This window comes from Periplaneta americana, chromosome 15 (genome assembly GCF_040183065.1).
Source record: "Periplaneta americana isolate PAMFEO1 chromosome 15, P.americana_PAMFEO1_priV1, whole genome shotgun sequence".
Taxonomy (NCBI): domain Eukaryota; kingdom Metazoa; phylum Arthropoda; class Insecta; order Blattodea; family Blattidae; genus Periplaneta; species Periplaneta americana.
The window spans coordinates 37,831,737-37,854,568 of NC_091131.1; positions in this window are offsets into that span (position 1 = coordinate 37,831,737).

Below are 22,832 nucleotides of genomic sequence, written 5' to 3' on the forward strand. Positions count from 1 at the left end.
CACTGAACAGTATATAAAACTCATCGATAAGTTGAAGGTAAGTTTGTTGCAGTGTTTCTGTTATGTTACGCAGTTCGGAAATGAGGGATGTTTATTAGGCAACTTGGGTATGTGTACGCAGTTTCGTAAATAGGGGGGTGGGGGGGGGGGAGTGGTGTTTCAGCACGTGGTGTGTATACAAGCCACGTTTCGTAAACTTGTTTGTGATTATAACTCCATACCATTTAGTGATTGTAGTTGTTGCCGACTCAGCAATTGTTGTCTAACAATAATGTTTTAGTTAATATCCATTTGTGATTAATTCTTGGTAACGTCGAGCTGTTCAAGATAAAGGTAAAGACAAATTAAATAATTTAGTTACCAGTGATGGAGAGTTGAATAGTTCATTGTGTATTAGGTTAGGAACGAATAGTGAAGATTGTTATGAGTGACATAACCTACAAATTATTTTATTATCAGATATTTAGAAATGCAATGCAGCCATTGACGGTCACACATTTTTTCATTACAATTAGCAACAAGAGATAATATTTTTTTATATTAAATTGAATTGCCAAGAATGTTAAATTATGGTTATTGAAGAATATTTTTTTTTAACAAAAGACGTGTATTTATTTACAAACCATTAAGAAGAAAAATATACATTGTCATTACACACTTATCCCTAAGAATCATTTTATAGCATCCACATACATTCCACTTCTATTATGAAAAATAAAATAAATTACTGCATTTCATCGTCACATGCATACAGTATAGACCTATGTTATTGTCCGATAATAAATACTTTCAGGCGTAGTCAAAGAATTATTTTTACTGAAGTTAACGAAGTAAAACCTATTTTCTTATCTTATAGCGAAGTTTAAAAATATTTTATTCAAAATTCTAATATTTATGCATAATTTTATTGTAAGCTTTCTTAAAAAATATTACTTTTTCTAGCCGAAAAACATGTAAGCTGTTTGTTTACCTTTGCCGTAATGATAACATTATAAACACGTTACTAGGCGATTGCAGCATTTATGAATCAATACATAGACGTTCTTTAAAACAGTAGCGTCAGTCTAAATTTGTTTGAAATTTTTTGTATAAATTTTTTATTTTAACAAGATTTATTGAAGTGTTTCAAATTTTATTCTGCACATTTTTAAGTTTAGCAAGATTTATTGAAATGTATGGTTGCTAGTTCTTATGTTTGTAAATTGTAAATAATGTTTTATTTAACGGCGCTCGCAACTACCGAGGTTACTTCAGAGTCGCGCCGGTGTGCTGGAATTTTGTCCCGCAGGAGTTCTTTTACATGCCAGTAAATCTACTGACAAAGCGTGTCGCACACTTATATCGTCCTGGACCGGGACTGAATACGCAACCTCGGGCACAGAAGACCAGAACTCTTAAGTCTGTGATTGCATAAGTAACTTTACCGAATATGGAGCTCAAAATACCTTATCGAAACTTTGAATAGTGCGTCCGGTAAGTCATTGCTATTATAAATTTCGTGTTCTTGTCCCGTTGTGTCCTGTTCATAGGCTATCTTACATCTGCTTTCAGGTTAATGTTAATGGCTTTAATTTTATTGCAAAGTCTTAGAGGAAGTTTTTAAATAATTATAATGTGTAGGTCTATTTTCGGACAAATGATTATAAATAATTTTGGTGTAAAAAGTGTCTTCTTAACAATTTCATATATTATATTACATGTAACATGTGGGGAATGGATGCCACCAACAAGAACGTAGATTTTTGTATATTTTAACCTGTATGTATTACTATGTAAATAATTTAAAAAGAAACAAGGCTTCTTTTATGTTTACATGTGTCTATGCGACCGTATTCATGAAGTAACCGCAATATTCTAGATTGTGTTATTTGACTCGATGCGTACTCCTCCGCGAATTCAAAGAATTAGGCCTATTGACCTCCTGCGCTATCATTGCGAGAAACTTTCTATCTCTTTGGTGAACAAACTGTCTGTCTCTATATTTTGAGACGTTGAGATTGGTTTTGTGAATCTCCGTCGGACATTTTTGATATCTGTTCATATCAATGCGAATTTTTGCGATGATGTGATTATTATTTTTGTAGTTTTGTCTCTTTTAAAATGCACAGCAATATATAAACTTAAATGCGTTCATAATTTAGTTAATTTTATTATATTTACCTCCACCTATAAATAATTATCATTTAGTAATACATAATATTTCATGTAATGAATTAACAAATAATTATTGTAATTGCCCACATCTAACACCTTCCACACAAATCAAATATTTAGAAATTATTATAGATCAGCATTTACGTTGAGATAAACAAATTGATTTTATGTGTACAAGTAGGCCTATAAGGAAGACAATTTATGAATTCATAATACAATCATTAATACAATAAGGTATAATAAATTCGGGTGGAGTAGCATCATCTGTACTTAATCCATTAATTTTATTACACAGAAGATTAATAAAAATTTGTCTGACCAAAAATATGGATTACCCAACAAATTTAACTTATACAGATTTTAAAGTAATAACTATTGAAGAAATTTATAAATACAGTTTACTAACTTACTATCACAGAAATCAAATAGAACATAAATCTAATCGACATGAATATCGTACTCGAAGACAAAAGCCTACTTTCCCATTAATTGAGCCTAAATATCATACAAGTGCAGCTCTTAAACGTGGTACTAATTTCGGCCTAAGACTTTATAATAAAATTACAAACCGTTTTCCAAATTTGAAATATTTTAAAATTGGAGCTTTTAAAAAAGAAATTTATAAAATTATTCATGATAGGCTATATAATATTAACAAATGTGTGTATTTTTTTACTTTTTATTTCTGTCGACTATATCATGTTTTTATTGAATATAACAGGCTTCTGTCTGATTGTCAGTTTATATTAAATATGTTTTTTCCTCTCTTTTTCTCTTTCTTCTTTTTCTTATTCTTGTGTGTTATTTATAGGTTTGAATTAAGTTATTGTATTTAGTAAACTGTCCTTGTAAATTTTATGTTGTATTATTGGCTAAGACCACACCGTACACGAGCCTGACTAGAAACAGTTTTGTTTTATATTTTAATTTGTACTCACTAGCTAGCTACTTAAATAAATTTAATTAAATTAAATATAAAATGAAGACCATGAAGACCATAGAGAAAATACGAGTACATTCAGTTTTATTAAATTTTTTAAGAGAGCATTATGAAATCTGAAACATAGGCCTACTTATCTTAACACAGATAGCTTTATGCTGACTAAATTTTTTATGTTTCCTTACATTATTAAAGCCAAGTACAGGATACCGTCTTTACGCGCTATGGAGGCGTTTCGGTGTACAATGGAGGTAGAGCTAGATGTTTTCATGACCGCTGCACTAGAATAAGTAGTGTGGTCGACACTACGCTCTTACCGCCTTTTAGCCCCAGGAAAGACCCGGTACCTAATTTAGGCTGAGTGGACCTCGAGACAGTTCTGGAATTTTGACAACGAGAAAAAAAAACCGGCACCACACGAGGTTGAACCACAGTCTACTATATACAGTCACGAAGCTAGAGTTTTGAGGATGCTAGAAACAATAGACTGTGACGGTACTATTTCGCATTGTCTGTAATGAGGCGATATTAGCGATCCTAGTGGTGAGCAACTATCTAATGTTTGCATATTTACTACGTATTGAGCTTCGTGACTGTATATACTATACTGTGGTTGAACCACGACCTTCCAATCCGGGTAGTCAGTTTCTCTTAAGCTGATACTAAAATTCGGTTCTTTATTGCTTTTTGTTGACATAATTACATTACTGAAAATCGTTTTGAAGTAAATTTTTTTTCTACGGAGAAACGATGTAACTTAAATGTTGTTAGTTTAGGATGTATTTTGTATTTTATTTTATTACTTAGTGTTATTATGCTTAACTTACATTTTTAACAAATTAGCCTATCAAAATGTTATATTATTGAGCAATGTTTACGTAGTCTGATCTTATGGCATAACGAAGGGTTTCAAATTATGGTTTTCACTTTAAATCGTAAATATGCTGTAGGCCTACATAGTCTACGTATTTCCTTCATTACTTTTTATCAAAGAAGTTCTGCAAAAGCAATCATTAGTTTCTTTACAAGAAGACAATAACACTTACAGCTTCTGGCTCAACTTTTTCTGGTGTTTAAGATCTTTGTGTTTTTTTATCTCAATAACTCTATCAATATTACCCAGAACAGGTACGCACAATTGACTTCATATTAAAATGCGGCAAAGACGGACAACAACCGTATTTCAGCTTAGTGTCTACATTTCTATTTTAACGGGGTTTACCACGTTTTTCCCTTGTGTAATACATATGAAACCGTGAATATCTACTCAAATAACCACGTTTTCGATACATTCTTATCCCAGGAGAATAGATACACTAACCAAGAAGACATTCCAGCGAGTCTAATTTTCAGCAAAACCGTGACTTACCCTGTTTTTATGTTCAGACCTCAAATGATATTCAGATTACTGACATTAGATTTTTCGGTGTAGGATTTACGGTATTATTATTATTATTATTATTATTATTATTATTATTACTATTACTGTTATTATTGTTAACTTATTGTTATTATTACAGTTATTATTATATTTATTCCGTCGAAAGATATGAGAGCCCAAAAACTTTTTATAATAAAAATTCAAAATTTCATTTTCCAGTCTCCAGATGCATTAAAATGACAACAAGCATGGCTGCAAATTCGATGCTTTCAATGTATAGGCTTATTTTGATCTTGGCAGTGACTTATCATTTACTGTATGTAGGCCTATTCTTTCAGAAATTATACTTAATTTTCATTGTATCTCTATTATTCTCATAGTATAATATTAAATCATAGATTAAAGAAAAAAATTCTTCATTCAAAATTGTTTATTTTTATTTTATCCTTATTGTTATTTTATTTTTATTTATATGCATCCAATGATTAATATTACAATTAAATTTAATTATTTTAAATTTATTATTATTAATTTATTGTATTCAAAATTTAATTCTGTTTATTTTGGATTATTATTCTACCACTTGTGCTGGGCTATCACTGGCCCATGGCTGTCGACCAGCACATTAATATTATAATAAATAAATAAATAAATAAATAAATAAATAAATAAATAAATAAATAAATAAATAAATAAATAAATGAACATTATTCTTTTTAATTTAACTCCTTTATTTTCGTTATGGAATTATATATTTCACGTAAAAATTTACAGTCACTTCAAGTCTTATTATTGTTATTTTTATTATGTTCAGTATTCTTATAAATAATAATAATAATAATAATAATAATAATAATAATAATAATAATAATAATAATAATAATAATATATAAATTTTTTTAATTCAATGGAAATTTGAACATTCGAATATTTTGCATCAATAAAAGCATAAATCTATGGTTTTTGGATAAATGAAGGTAAGCCATACAAATAAATTTTCAGTTAAATTAAAATCAAACTTCGGACCCTTATTACAAATAATTTTCCACACAAATAAAACACATCAAATGCTAATATTACTTCATTTTTTGTACACCCACTTCTAGAATTTAACTTGCGTATTCACCTGGGGAAAAAACTACAGTTTGAACGAAAAATGACAGGCTAATCCCCTTTACTTGAACACCATAGAATTAAATTGCTTTCTTTTGAAATTGGTACAAAATTTCACATTACTATGTTTTACATTCTACTTCATAGGCTATCTTAAACCAGGGGTCTCGCATCATTAGAAAGGTTGGGAAATACTAGTATAGAATACACAGAAAAATGTTATGCAGCGTAATATAGCTGTGACTGAAATGAATTTCAGTAGTATTCGTGTATGTAATTTTGTTTATCGTTACGCTTTGTTTTAAATTTAATAAACACCCCACAGTGCATTGTTAAGAAATGTCTAACTCTTTGATTACAGCATAAAAACATACAGCTAATTTTTGTTCTATTCGAAAAGGAACAGTCTGTTAAAAGAGGATAAAATGTACAGAGAAAGTCTGTCATGAACTGAAAGACGAACGTAGTTCTTTTTCAGTAGCGTGACAAAATAATCGCAATCTACATGAAAACTTGGTTCCTACTATGCGCAATTGAGGTACAATTATCTGTTACCTCAATCATATTTCTTAGATATAATTATGATGTAATTGTTCTAATTGTAAGTTTTAATTTTCAGTAGATTAAGGTTTTGAATTAATTTTATAGTAGTACACCATGCAAAATAGCCTATAACTTACGCTAAAAACGAGTTCAGAAATTTTAATTGAAGCTCAGATTAACCTAACGAAATAGTGTGAAACAGCTAGTAATTATTCTAGATTTATTAGTTTCTTAGAAAAAAGACTGTTTTAATTATCAGTGCCTGTTGTTATGATTCGTACGCAAATTCTTGAGAATTATAGTTGTAGGAAAAGTTTCCAACTACTAAATTGCACAAAAGGATTACTTTGTTATATATTCAGCCCTGGAGAAGAACGAATAAATTCTTATTTTAGATTATAATGAAATGTGCTTTCTTCTTAACTTATTATTGTATTCGTATAATGACTTTCTTTATAAATATACCATTATATCATAAAGATTATATTGTAATTAATATTATTACAGACAAAAACTTTTTAATTTTCATACAATTTGATCACTTCATGCATTCTTGATGACTATTACACTTTTACTACGTCATACTACTTTTGACCAATAAAACGGTACGAAAGGACATCTTTCAACCAATCATGGCTGCTTATCGCATAATTTTATCGGTTCCTTAGCATTTGTTTAATTTTATACTTTCTCTATTATTTGTTTTGTTTTTATCACTAGCATTTGTTTCTTTGTTTGCCAACATTTCAAACTGCAAATTCTTTGCGGTACTATAAAACATGCTTTGCGATCGTCATTTGTTTACAGCATAGACAGTCAACTGAAAATGGCGGCTCCATTGAAACGTTTTGGTGAAACTAACATTAGTGAAATAGAATTTCAGTAAGTCAGTTAATATTTTATTGTATTAGAGTGCTTTATTTCTTCTAATCTTTATACACTTCCTTCTAATCGTGTAATAGTCAATTACATCCCACTCGAGTTTTAATTTTCTTTAGATAAATCAAAACCTCTAGTGAGATTACTGTTGATAAAAGACCTATTTATAATTTAAATCGTGCTTGAAAATAGGCCTAAATTAATTATTTTTGGTATCGACATTATTGTACAATATTACTGTTTCTCTTGACATTTTTTAAAGCGCATACTAAATATTAGAAGTATATTTAACTTACAGAATTTTCTTCTTGTTAGTGATGATTTAATTTGTCCAGTAGAATTATTCCGCTTTCAGCTGTCTAAAATATATTTCCAATAAAGTTGAAGAAATGTTTGTTTTCGTTTCGTATAAAAATATATCTGTCAGTGTTGATTTCTAAGATCTAGTTATCTTCTAAAATTTAATATTTTTTTCAGTACTTAGTTATCTTAATCTTATAAAATATACCATATGCCTTTCTGCCAATATTTAAAGAAAGAGAACTGTTCCATTACCCTATTGCTATTCTGTCTATATTTCTCATTTAATTACTCAAAGCAATCCATTTTAAATTAAATGTTGCAACGCATTACTTTGTTTTGGGGGTAGTGACAGATAGTCTTGTTCTACTGTGAATCACTGCTAATGATCCGCGGACTATAGTTTGAAAAACGTTTAATTTCTTGGTATCTTAATGTTGTACAAGTCATCAAATATGAAACAGAGTATTAACTACTTCTTTGTAAAGATATTGTGAGCTTCCAATTATTCTGGTCGGATTAACTGTTGATGGACACACACAACACCATATGGCTCCTCTTCAAGAACCTATGCTGAATAAGAAATCTTTACGATCTCATTCGCTAGTAATACGCCTCCTAATTTAAAGCGATTTATGAACTATTTTGTAAAATTGAACAGTTTCTTTTGAAACACTTCAAAACAATACGGTTCGTTGATATTCAATTGAAATAATTTCAACAAACAGGTATTTTAATTGAATTTTAAGCATAAAAGAATCATTAGATGACTCGAAGCAAGTAATGGTATCTTAAATCAATTTATAATAAACTAGTTGAAAACACTCGGTGTTGCACGGGTTTTCCTTTCTGCTTCTATTTCTAATTAACTGGTTATTACATTTTCGGAAATCTCGGAAACCTAACTATATACAACCAAAACGAATTGTCTTTACTAAGCTAAGATGAATCTTTACTTAACGTCACTTACACAAATTGATGAACTCCTTAGCGAAATGCCTGCCAGCGTTAACTCAGTTTAACAGGTCTCATTTCTTTTTATTTATTTATTTATTTATTTATTTATTTATTTATTTATTTATTTATTTATTTATTTATTTTCGTGTAGTTAAGGCCATTAGGCCTTCTCTTTCACACCGCCAGAAATACAAATAAAATAAGAGAAAAATCAAACTATGAAAAAAGTAAAATCCAAATAAAATATGATTCTTTTTCCTCTTTCTGATCAGTTTCAGCATTGAATCAAAATGTAGGGCCTACGTATTGCACAAATTCTCTAGTTTTAGCCTTCATGATGTGTATCAGCAATGTTATTTAATTTCGTTTTATAATTTCCATGGCCTCGTGAAAGTCGATGTTGAATACAAGAGACAATAATAAAAACAATGGACTATAGAAGATTGCATTTTAGTGTTAGACATGAATGCTTGATCGTATTTATTTTTATTTTTAATTAATTTAACGTCGATTTGTACAATTTTAATATAGCCTATGTTTTTCTCCTGGTTATGAAGGTTAAATGTACAAACTTTGGCACATATCGGTCAAAGCGTGTAGATTTGTATAGAGAACATACATACATACATACTTAAATATCCACATTCACTTTTATATATAGATTAGTAATTACTTCTGATGGTAAAAATTATTTAAAAATATTAAACGTTAAATTTATTTTTTTCTTCTTACCGTATTTATGACTTACTTTTCATTTTAAATGCTGCGCTGACCATTTTAAAAATTCATTTCCATTGACAGTAGTTTTGATTTTAAATTTGTATATTTAGCTTGCATGTCTCAGCTCCGTATGTTAACATACATCTCACTATTGAATTGTATTTTTATGTACAATTTATTTCCTCTGGTTATATTTATATCCCACAAAATACTCTTATCAATGCTATCATTGCTCTACCTTTACCAATTCTGTTCTTAATACAAACGATTTCTGGAATACTTCATTTATATTTTATAGAATTTAATATTTCAAGGTGAAATATTCATTTAATCAATTTAGAAAAATACACGATGTTTTGGAGTCATATCTGTGATACCGTAATTCTTTTTTTTTTTAACAAATAGAATAGAATAATTTGTGAATGAAAATAAGTTCATTTGTAAAGCACAGGATCTTTAGAATTTTGCTCTTTTTTTACCTATTTATATAGGGCAAGTTACCTGGTTGGGGTTTTTTCCGGGGTTTTCCCTCAATCCAATATGAGCAAATGCTGGGTAACTTTCGGTGCTGGACCCCGGACTCATTTCACCGGCATTATCTCCTTCATCTCATTCAGATGCTAAATAACCTAGGATGTTGATAAAGTGTCGCAAAATAACCTATTATACGGTTTTATAATAACTGCCGTCTTCCGGTAACTCTTCGTTTTATTTCTAAATTTCTGGAGTTCATGGCTGCTTAGATTCCTCCCAATCATGTAACTTTCTTTTATTATTATTATTATTATTATTATTATTATTATTATTATTATTATTATTATTATTATTATTATTATTATTTTATCCGTAGTCGATTCAGTGCCAAATTTCATAATCTTTCCTCTGGAATCATATGACTATAAATTTATCAATTAATTATTGAGTGAGGTATGTTCGTTTTATAAATTTATGTTACCAGTATTACAATAGTCTATTTAGTTTCTATTAGGCCTACTGTTTTATCAGAGCTTCGGTTTTTTTTTTTTTTTTTGCTTCCTAATATTAATAAAATTGCTTCGGTAGTTATTTTCTATTTCTGAATTCTCTGCAGGATTTGTCATTATTCTACGTCCATAACGGAGCTATATTTCACAAACAGTACATTTTGACGATTAGAAATGTTCTATTTTAGGAAGAAGGGTTGCCATGCAACAATCTTCACTTGTCAAATCTGAAGAGAAATGTGACATTTTTTTCCCCGTAGGTTTTATTAATTGTGAAAAGTTATGATTGCTTTGATAATAGTGGTTGTATTGTAGTAATTTATGCAGTTCATATTTAAATGTCATACTGTTAATACATTTCAGTCGACAAAAGAATAGTTTCTTGCAAGTTTTCATTAGTTATAGTCCCAGTAGACCTATATTCTTAATAATATTGTTGTAATTCTCGACCCTGATAAATCATAAGTATTATTATTGTTAATAATAATAATAATAATAATAATAATAATAATAATAATAATAATAATAATAATAATAATAGTAATAATAATAATAACAAATATAAATGACACTAGGGAGGAAATTAAATGCAGAATAAATATGGGAAATGCCTGTTATTATTCGGTTGAGAAGCTTTTATCATCTAGTCTGCTGTCAAAAAATCTGAAAGTTAAAATTTATGAAAAAGTTATATAACCGGTTGTTCTATATGATTATGAAACTTGAACTCTCGCTTAGAGAGAGGAACAGATATTAAGAGTGTTTAAGAATAAGGTTCTTAGGAAAATATTTGTGATTAAGAGAGATGAAGTTACAGGAGAATGGAGAAAGTTACACAACGTAGAACTTCATGCATTGTATTCTTCAGCCGACATAATTAGGTACATTAAATCCAGATGTTTGAGATGGGCAGGGCATGCAGCACGTATGGGCGAATCCAGAAATGCATATAGAATGTTAGTTGGGAGGCCGGAGGGAAAAAGACCTTTGGGGAGGCCGAGACGTGGATGGGAGGATATTAAAATGGATTTGAGGGAGGTGGGATATTATGATAGAGACTGGATTAATTTTGCTCAGGATAGGGACCAATGGCGGGCTTATGTGAGGGCGGCATGAACCTGCGGGTTCTTGAAAGCTATTTGTAAGTATTATTATTATTATTATTATTATTATTATTATTATTATTATTATTATTATTATTATTAACAACAATTCCTATTACACCTAAAATATTTTAGGATTGTAGTTTGAAAGATAAACGTAATAGGCCTATAAAACCTCAAACATGATTACAACAATAAAATTTATTTTTATAACATTTTTATTGAAAGCAAGAATTAGTAGAAAGGGATTTCAGACCTCCAAAATTGTTTTTCTCGATTTGAGTAAAATTTATTTTAAATACATGTAGAGAAAGAGATACAGTCGAAATTATACTTATTACGCCTGCTATAAGCTTGAAAGTAAATTATTTCCATGGCATAATTCGTTGGTTAAAGTGTAGTGGTCAACAGTTCATTGAAGCAACAATGCGGCGAAGTAAATAAAAGAAGAACCATGGAAAATTATGACAAGCAAACTGCTTGTTTTTTAATATTCAATTGAAGTATTTCTTAAGTACAAAATATATAAAAGGGATCATTTCTTATATATCCCTTTTATGAATAATAAATATATATTTAGCTATCACAAAATTTGCCCAGGTTTTACTGAACTAATGTATTCCAAACGTAATGTAATACAATTTCCAATGCAATACGTTAATTCTACTACAGTGCTTTCCTTCTAATGGAAAATTTACAGAGATTAGTTCCTATCTTTCAAAATCTACTTTCTCAGTTTTTAGTAATAGGCCTACTCGTAGTTCTTCCCCGCATTTTCAAATGTTAATAAGAATTGGCTGAAAGTTTTAATAAATGTAATAAGCGTCAAATTCAAACTAAATTTTAATTACTAATAGCCTACACCTTTAATAATTCTCAGTGTTTAATTCGAAATTAATAGGAAATAGGTCAATTCTGATTAGAATTAAACCTGGTAGAATGCTCTAGAAGTATCGTTAAAGTCTGGATATGTTTCCATGGTAACCATTCAACATGTTTGCTATAGGTCCTTAATAAGAACCACATTATTATAACACGTTCTCTACAATAACAGAGTTAAGTTTTTAATAATTGTTTTTCATAAATTCTGGTATTTCATTTCCAAGCGATATTCAACGCAATAACTTGCGTAGACTACAAAATCCCTTTTTTTTTCTCTCATAAAAATCATGTTTGCCGTTACGTAACATACCGTCTTAAAGTGTAGGTATTTTTTGTGTGTGAATAGGTTACCTGTCTCTCTCACAACCTTCAATTTCAGAGCTAGGGTTTTTTATTAGGACTATTCCTTCCCCTCTACTGGTTGGTCCGCATGACTTGGCAGTCTTGTAAATTCCATGCCGTGCTGATTAGAAATCACCGTCTTCAGAATCACAATAATAATAATAATAATAATAATAATAATAATAATAATAATAATAATAATATACTATGTGAGTACCTTTGTTTACAGAATTCTTCTTCGCCCGTTCCCACCCATTCAATCCAGTTCTTCCAGCCCTGTTTCTTTCGTCCCAATTCTGATTTCGTGCATCCATGAGTTTCGAGGTCTATCTCTGTTTTTTTCCCCCCAAGTGAGCATCATTCCAACTCCTTTATGGGTAATCTTTCCAGTGGCGTAGCCAGGAATTTTAGAGAGGGGTGGGGAAACCAAGTTTTGGGAACATGACTTAGAAAATTTACCTATATATTACATGCATCATATTTAAAAGAGAATAAAAATTATGGTTTAATGCTCTGAAATTTAAAATTAATTTAGACTCCCAACAAGTTTGTATAAAGGAGAATCCATTTTCCGTCGTCGTAGAGTGAATTAACAGACCCCGACCCGAAATAAATCTACTTATTGTATTGAGAAAGGATAGCTTCATAATTTATTTGAAAAACAAAATCGGTCTATTTAAAAACAACCTGTCAGCAAATATATATATATATATATATATATATAATTTTTTTATTAATAAAAATAAGGAGAAAATCCACAAACGATTAGGGAGAACACCGGAATTTTACTGGAAGCAAATAAAGAGGTAAGTTTGGAAGCAAATCCCGAAAAGACAAAGTATATGATTATGTCTCGTGACCAGAAAATTATACGAAATGGAAATATAAAACTTCGAAATTTATCTTTTGAAGAAGTGGAGAAGTTTAAATACCTGGGAGCAACAGTAACAAATATAAATGATACTCGGGAGGAAATTAGACACAGAATAAATATGGGAAATGCCTGTTATTATTCGGTTGAGAAACTTTTATCATCCAGTCTGCTGTCGAAAAATCTGAAAGTTAGAATTTATAAAACAGTTACATTATCGGTTGTTCGTATGGTTGTGAAACTTGGACTCTCACTCTGAGGAACAGAGATTAAGGGTGTTTGAGAATAAGGTGCTTAGGAAAATATTTGGGGCTAAGAGGGATGAAGTTACAGGAGAATGGAGAAAGTTACACAACACAGAACTGCATGCATTGTATTCTTCACCTGACATAATTAGGAACATTAAATCCAGACGTTTGAGATGGACTGGGCATGTAGCACGTATGGTCGAATCCAGAAATGCATATAGAGTGTTAGTTGGGAGGCCGGAGGGAAAAAGACCTTTAGAGAGGCCGAGACGTAGATGGGAAGATAATATTAAAATGGATTTGAGGGAGGTGGGATATGATGATAGAGAATGGATTAATTTTGCTCAGGATAGGGACCAATGGCGGGCTTATGTGAGGGCGGCAATGAACCTTCGGGTTCCTTAAAAGCCAGTAAGTAAGTATATATATATATATATATATATATATATATATATATATATATATAGGTCATTGTCAGTATAAAAAAGGGTCAAACAATATTTTTATTTCACTGTCCCATTCGCAACGCCATTGGTGGATTGATCCTTCACGGTTTAAATTTAATACAATTTTAAAATAGTTCTTGGAAAAAAAGGGGAAGGGGTTCTTCAGCCGTGTAAGCTCTCCCCCTGCCTATGCCACTGAACCTTCCTCTTGCATTATTCTCATATGTACGGATACTAATTCAATTGCTTATGTCACAGTATCCAGAAGAATTCTTAACGTTAAATTTATTTTTTCTTTCTTACCGAATTTGTAACTCATTTTTCATTTTAAATGTTGCGTTGACCATTTTAAAAATTCATTTCCATTGACAGTAGTTTTGATTTTAATTTTGTATATTTAGCTTACGTGTCTCAGCTCCGTATTTTAACATACATCTCACTATTGAATTGTATTTTTACACTTTATTTCCTCTGGATATATTTATATCCCACAAAATATTTGTATCAACGTATTATTCCTCTACCTTTAGGACTACTAATTGTGTTCTTAAAATACTAAGTTATTGTATTTTATCTGTAGTAATCTTAGACTTCGAGTGACATTTGTTAGGACTATTTCGTGAATAAAATAAAATGTAAATAATGTATCCCTAAAATTCGCTCACAAAATGTTAATAATTGTATATTTATGAATACTTATCAGACATTGTGAAGTCGAAATAGATGAAGAACGACTACTACAATAAAGAAATTGAATGTTATTCAGTAATGCCAATTGAGAAAAGCGAAATACAGGTTTAAAAATGTTAATTACACGTACTGCGCTTTTCTCTTGTTATTATAACACATACGTTTTCATTATCTGCTGAAATCATGATTTAATTTAAAAATTTTGTAGGAGGCTATAATTGCAAATAACATGATTAATATATTAATTAAATGAACAATTGTTATGAAGGAGTGTCATTTTCTTTAGATACAATGGATATGGAATTAGAAGATGAAGAAGTAGATATGGAAATAGGATTTCGCACTTTATTTAGTACAATGGATTCATGCTTATTGATTTACGTGGAAACAGTTGGCGACACTGACTAAACAAAAGAACGACCATGCGACAAATTGATAGTGATAAATCGAGCTGCAGAAATTATCGCGATGTATGACTGTGGTTGGTTGGAATTCAAAATTTCATTACACTTCATTGGCCTAAAATGGAATGACGTCATATAAACGAAATGGTCTTTATAAATTCGAACACCCAAATACTCAGTTTCTTCACAATCCTTAATACTACCTCTTTAACCTGCCAGTATTTTTTTTACTACTGGTGGTTACTTAACTATTGCGTCATTTACCTATATATGGAGTCAGTTATGTGGATAAATTTACCGATATAGTCTTTGCCTAGGATACGCTATAGGAGGCACATCCGTTATAAGATGAGGTGATGATGGAGATTTGTTGGGATGCTATTGAGGAACCGGAGCTCCCGGAGAAAATACCTGTTACCTGAACCATGGGCTTGCCCAACACAAGTTAGAAATCTAGGATATACCTGGGATCGAACACGAGTCCACAGGATTATACTCCAGCGCTTAAACTACTAGAACAGAGTTTTTAAATCCTTTTAAACCTCTGGCACACTGAAGGTGTAATTTAAAATCCCGCCTAACACTCGTGTAATTTAAACCATGGAAGAAACTAAGGATTTTAGAAGGAAATGTTGACTAGTACCACGTTCACTCAATGTTGACTCTTCTGGACTCACTTTTTCCACTACTCTTTTCACTTTTATTTTTTCAATTCTTGCTACGACAATTTTTAGGCTATTATTTTCATTTTCTCACGACACACCAACGGATCATTTGCGGTAGACCGGTTGAATGTGGTTGTACTAGACCACAGTGGGGAAAATGATCTTCGAATATTAAATCGTAAATATCTGTACTACATTCCATAAAATAATAATAATAATAATAATAATAATAATAATAATAATAATAATAATAATAATAATAATAACAATAACAATAACAATAATAATAATAATAATAATAATAATAATAATAATAATAATAATAATAATAATATGTATTTTGTCTGGCAACATGAAATTCATTAACTCGTTTGACTGAACAGTTAAAGATTCACCAGACCTAATTTAAAAATGTATTTTGTTTGGCCACTTGAAAAGATTAGTAAGAATTCTGAAGAAATATCGAATACCACTTTAAAATGTATACCGATCATTTATGAATTATGCTGTATTATTTATTAACATTATTAATTACGTTCAAATTTCAAATAACACTCGCTAGTAACTTTCATTCCATCAACATTGGCAGCTTCTTCAAAGACAAATGATGCTGTCAACATAGCAAAAAGTAACTTTCATTTGTAGTATTTGCCGAAAAAATCTGACAAAAGAAAATTTAACCTGACAACTAGAAAATTACTATAATCCACTAGTCTATCGATGACCTAGATGTAATATCACGTATGTGATTTTTTTCCAAATTTTCAGGAGAGACATAAAACTCTTTAGGCTTATTATTTATAATTCTATTTATTCAACCAAAAATGGTTCAAATAGATAGAATGTATAAATAATAAACAGTTTTATGTTTCTCCCGAAAACTTTGGAAAAATCACATAGATACGTCGTATTAAATCCAGGCCATTGATATGTAGTAACAGGGGCAAAATGGTTAGTTTCACCCTTAGTTTATAAACTAAGAAGACCTGGACTGTAGCATGGATAAAATTAGCAATTTTAAGAATATCGCAACTGGAAGTTAAGCCAAAATGCAATTTAAATGTTTCTTGTCATTCAAGATAAACTAGTTACATTTCATGAACGTTAAATATTTCAACAAATGAGTAAACTGAACTTTCAATTATTCTGTGTTCTAAAGTTAAAAAATGTTGGAGTTTCGTAACAAGCTTTGTTTTTCCGTTATGGGTTGTCAGCCTTTCGGTCTTAGGCGTAGATGGAAGGATAATACTGAAATGTATTTGAAGGATATGGGAAATGATGGTAGGAACTGGATTAATAATAATAATAATAATAATAATAATAATAATAATAATAATAATGGCTTTATTTAACCTGGCAGAGTTAAGGCCGTAAGACCTTCTCTTACACTCAACCAGGATAAAAACTTGCTTACATAGTTGAACAACAACTGGATCGGAATTATGTAATTACATACTGATACGATTTAGATACATAATGGAGATCAAAAGAGATAGTTACATAAAATTTACCTCATAAAATAAAAATAAACATAGTGGAATACATATTAATGTTGTTAGAATCAAATAAGAATCACACAAAAACAAGCCGATAATTCAATAAAAAATGTACACAGTAAAAATAAAAATAGACACATTGGAATACATATTAGTATTAGATTACAAGAAAATAGGATTCACATAATTAAACCAGAAACCGATAACTGAATAAAACGTACACAATAAAATAATAGACTCATAACAATAATAAAATAAAGCACAGTAGGATACATATTGATGTTAAGTGATAAACACAATTTACATGGATACACAATAAAATAATAGACAAATAATAAAAATAAATACAGTGGAATACATTGCATTAAGTATTTGCAAAGCGTTAGGTCTGGCAACTCATCATAAGATATTTTTCTAATTTACATTTAAAATAAATTAAAATTCGGCAGCCCTTGACTTCAGGCGGCAGAGAATTCCTGTGACGAGAAGTAGCAACAGTGAAAGATGAAGAATAAAGAGATGATGTGTGGAGTGGTATTTCTAGCGTGTTATCATATTGTGACCGAGTATTTAAGTTATGATAACGAGAAAGATTGTGGAATCGGACAAATAAGTAAGAGGGAGCAGAGATGTTCAAAATTCGGTATAAGAGAGAAAGGGATAGGGACCAATGGCGGGCTTATGTGAGGGCGGCAATGAACCTTGGGTTCCTTAAGCCATTTGTGAGTAAATAAGTTTTTTAAAATAAGATATTTACTGCAAATTTTATAGGACGTGTAAGATAATAAAAAATATGGTTTCTTCATACTTCCTCTGTGTTGTGATCAGTACTTTGTGTACAGAATACTGTGTCCAAGTGTAACAATTCCAGTGATATTCTTAAAAGTAAATTATACAGCATCATTATATAACATTAAAAAGACAGAATTGCATACTTACATACTTAACGGATGGTAGCTTTAATAATATATTTCAAATTACATGCATTTTGATTTGTAAAATAAAACGCAAAAAATTCCCGATTGAAATTCTTTGGTCAGTATTGTACTTGCTTCCGATGGTTCCGATGCCGGAATGTCATTCAACTAGAAAGAAGGGTGAGCAGAAATGGGCATGATCCCTCGTGATTGGTTGAGTTGGGAGGAAGAAAACTGCAAGAAAAACAAATCGCGGTAGTTGTAAGGGCAGACTCTGCTAGGTTGATGTGTGGTTCCACATGAAGCTAAATGGGTTTATTCATTTCTTCTTACAACAAGATTAACTATATCTTATGTGTTAATAAAAAAATGTTTCCCCGAAATTACATAATTTCTCATTATACTACGTTTTAATTTACTACTTACGTTGTTTTCGAATGGTAATCACACGTAGTGTTCTGCCCAAGGGCAGGTCTTTCCTATTTTCTCCCTTCCTGTTTGTTTCCGCATATTTTCCATATTAATGTCTTCTATCATCTGATATCGAATGGTATTACTGTATAATTTTTCAAAAGATATACAAAATTGAAAACGTGTCTATATAAGAATAACGATAGCCTGGAATCTGTTTCACAATGTTTACAATTCTTGTAAACTGTAAATATTTTTGTAAATTGAGAACTTCTGTTTCAAAATCTAAGGGTACATTTCGCTAGCCCGCGCTACGAGCATGCTAAATTAGCCCCGGCTATCGACACAGGATTCATATATCATATCATATCATATCATATCATATCATATCATATCATATCATATCATATCATATCATATCATATCATATCATATATCATATCATATCATATCATATCATATCATATCATATATCATATCATATCATATCATATCATATCATATCATATCACATCGCTAACACTGGTTTATGAATACGAAAAACGTTAGTTCATTGATCATCCACCCGAAGCCCGCGCTAAGAATGTCTATGAATATGGCCCTTAGTTTTTAAAGATGAACATTGCGAAGATTAGAAGTTTTGCACAATTTATAATTATTTAGTTTAAAAATGGAATGATTTTATAAATGTGTAGGGTAAATTTTTCTTGTCAAGATACGTAACTTATTTTCTACAATTTTCCTTTGATGTATAAAGTTTGGAAGTGCAACTATAGTCGCGATGCTGTTATTCCCGGCGTGACTTCTCCTCTTTGCTTACGTCTTAGGAAGTCAAGGCTCTATAAAGTCTAGGTAGGTAGTATCGTTCGCCATTTTTGTTCTTTCGTTGCCGAGCTACCAGACGAGGGATATATTTGCCATACCGTTAAATATTATCATGTTGTAGCTCCTATGATAATAAATCAAACGCATTGTAATTCAGCAAATAATTGAGCGGCAAATAACGTCCTCGTGTCCTTTCTGCGAACGCAAACGAAAGAGCCAAAATTGCGGGCGATTATATTAAGTATTTATCGAGCCTTAGGAAATGCTTAACGTCTTCATCAGCGAATCACAAGACGTACACGTTTAAATTTAGCCCATCTGCAACGTGATTGGCTGCCGGAAATTAGAGCGACGGGACTATAATTTTTCATAAAGGAAATAATACATATTTTTCGTTAAATAGTAAATCTTATAAATTTCCTAGTTCTTCCCTAAACATTAAGCTATACAATTTTCGTTGTTCCGCAGTTTGCTGTAATTGTCCAATTATGAATGATTCTTCAGAAGTTAAATATATAGGAATAATTATTGATAAACATCTGAAATGGGACAATAATTTGTAATCTAACATTGTAAAACGGGACCAGATAGCTTTTGAGAAAAATAATTGGGTACGCACTAGAAGTTTTTCTGGTTCAGTCGCGGGTATTTTGAAGATTTTTCACGTTGTAAAACTTATAGATTCGCTTAATGAAGATGGAGATACTCAATTTCAGGTTAAGACTGTAATAATAGTCATTGAATGAGTGTGGACATTATACTATCAAGGCTTTCAATCTTTCTCATAGGCGTAATCTAGACGTAGCAAATAAACTACGTAAAATTCTAACGTTTGGAAAAGTCAAGTAAAATCTCATATTTAAAGGTAAAGTAAATGCAATTGTGTAACACTTTAGGAACAACGTAATACGACATGTACAGATGTAAAAATTGGGTGCTGTAGGAAACTCTGTCCCTAGATTCAGATTGGTAGCTCATATAGGTATATTGATAAGCAAATAGATTGTCCTACTAGAATTTTTAAAAATCTAAAAATTAGGCGTTTGCTCATGTTCAACATCCAAAGTGCTTATTCACAATACTTCCAAATATAATTAACTAGTTCTTGTGCAGCAAATGCTGCAAACTAAGTTCATTAGAAGTTCAAATTAAAAATTTTCACATTTATTTCCATTGAAGAATACCAGATATTTTGGAAGTTATTTGCTTCCATAATAGTGAAACATACTCCCTCTGAATGCTTTTTATGCCAAATACTTTTCCTTGAACCTATCCATCTACAGTTCTTGAGTTTCAATGCGAAAACGCAAGTAACAATGTTAGGACGATCAGAGAATTTTTCATGTGAGAGTAATGCAGTAGCTATTTCAGGTCATTGCGGATTATAGGTGAGAGTTAAGAAAAGTTCAGGTTCGATTAAACCAGAGCAATATGAAATTAATTTTGATTTAGTTTCAAGACGGAGCTAAAATAGGAAGCATGAATCATTACTACCTAGAAAAATCAGAGAATCACACATATAAATATGTACATCATACTGCCATTAAATATATGAGAAAGACCCACATCACTTGACTAATAACTATAAAAATATTTCATTTTTAATAACAATATTGTTACCTTACGTAGGTTTTATAGTTTTCAGTAACATTATATATAGGCCTCAGTAAATTATAGAAATGAAGATCTAATTTAAAATATTCTTTCTCTGCGTCTACTTAGGCATACATAAAGCCTCAAAAGGTTTCACTTTCATATCATCAATATAGCATTAATGTGTGTAATTGGTGGCAAATAGGTATACTCACATAATTGTATTAACTATAATATTATTTCATTTTTAATGGTGATAATCTCATTAAACATTAAGTTTTGTAGTTCTTAATATCCAATACACAGCTGTACTTGGAAAACTACAGACCAGAGAATCAGACCTGTAACTTATTTTTATACGTCATCTGAACTCTAAATATGTCAGCAATCCTGCCTTCGTGTAATATTGTTTATTGTAGTGTGTTTTGTTTTATTCTAAAACCCATTATTTCTCTAAACTAACGACAGATGGATTTTGGAAAATAGGGAAATGATGTAGGAAAATTGACATTTCACTGAAAACTGCTATTTTTCTGAAAAACTTTAGGTTCCAAGCTTCAAAATGAGGAATCATTTATTAAAACCCCTTCAGCCGTTTTCCAGTAATTTTTATTACCATTTCAAATTATATATATATATATATATATATATATATATATATATATATATATATATATATATGTGTGCACTTTTCAATGTGAAGGCTCGCTTTCGAGTCCATAATGGATCTTTTTTCTTTTTCTTATAAATGGCCGAGTCCACACCTGTGGAGTAACGGTTAGCGCGTCTGGCCACAAAACCAGGTGGCCCGGGTTCGATGCCCGGTCGGGGCAAGTTACCTGGTTGAGATTTTTTCGGGGTTTTCCCCTCAACCCAATAAGAGCAAATGCTGGGTAACTTTCGGTGCTGGACCCCGGATTCATTTTACCGGCATTATCACCTTCATCTCATTCAGACGCTAAATAACCTAAGATGTTGATAAATCGTCGTAAAATAACCTACTAAAATAAAAAAAAATAATGGCCGAGCACATCAATCTCGGTTAGGATGCGTGATTAGATATAGTCATGGTTAACTAATAAGAATATAAACAGATTTATAGCCTAATACACACACAGGGTGTCTCAGGAGGAATGTAAAATACTTTAGGATAATGTAGTTAAGGTTAATCTACATCGATTTAACATGTCCGAAATGTAACGGTCGGGAAGTTACTTTAAATGGAGATAGGCATTATACATGTATTCCTACGTCTTAGAGCATTGTGGTGTGATAGGCCTATTACATTGGAAATACTGCATATCGTATTATTTCAATAAGTTTATTTCATAATTAAGTACAGTACAAATTCAGTAAGAAAATAATTACACAAGGCGAATTACTAAGGTTGACTTTCTTATGGATTTTATGAATTGTAAATTCATATCTGGTACCGGTACAGGTTCCGTTTCTGATCTCAATGAAATCCTTAGCAGCTTACCAGTTTCAGATAACATCCGGTAAACACGGAAAACACACAGCTAGCTGGAACCCTTCGATTGAGAAAATGTCGTCTGTGTTCCTCAACAGCAGCCAATGAATTGTCATCACAAAATCCATAAACAAACATTTTAAAATTATGGTTTATTTAACGACGCTCGCAACTGCAGAGGTTATATCAGCGTCGCCGGTATGTCGCAATTTTGTCTCGCAGGAGTTCTTTCACATGCCAGTAAATCTACTGAAATCAGCCTGTCGCAATTAAACACACTTAATTGCCACCGACATGGGCCGGGATCGAACCCGCAACCTCGAGCATAAAAGGCCAGCGCTATACCATTTACGCTACCGAGGCCGACCATAAACAAAAAACATATCTACATATTCACTATGCGAATACATGAATTAAATGTGAAATAAACGTTTATTCAATTGTTTGTGTTGCGCTGGCGTTGCTGTGCCCAGATGCTGCCGTGTGAAAAAGATCTGG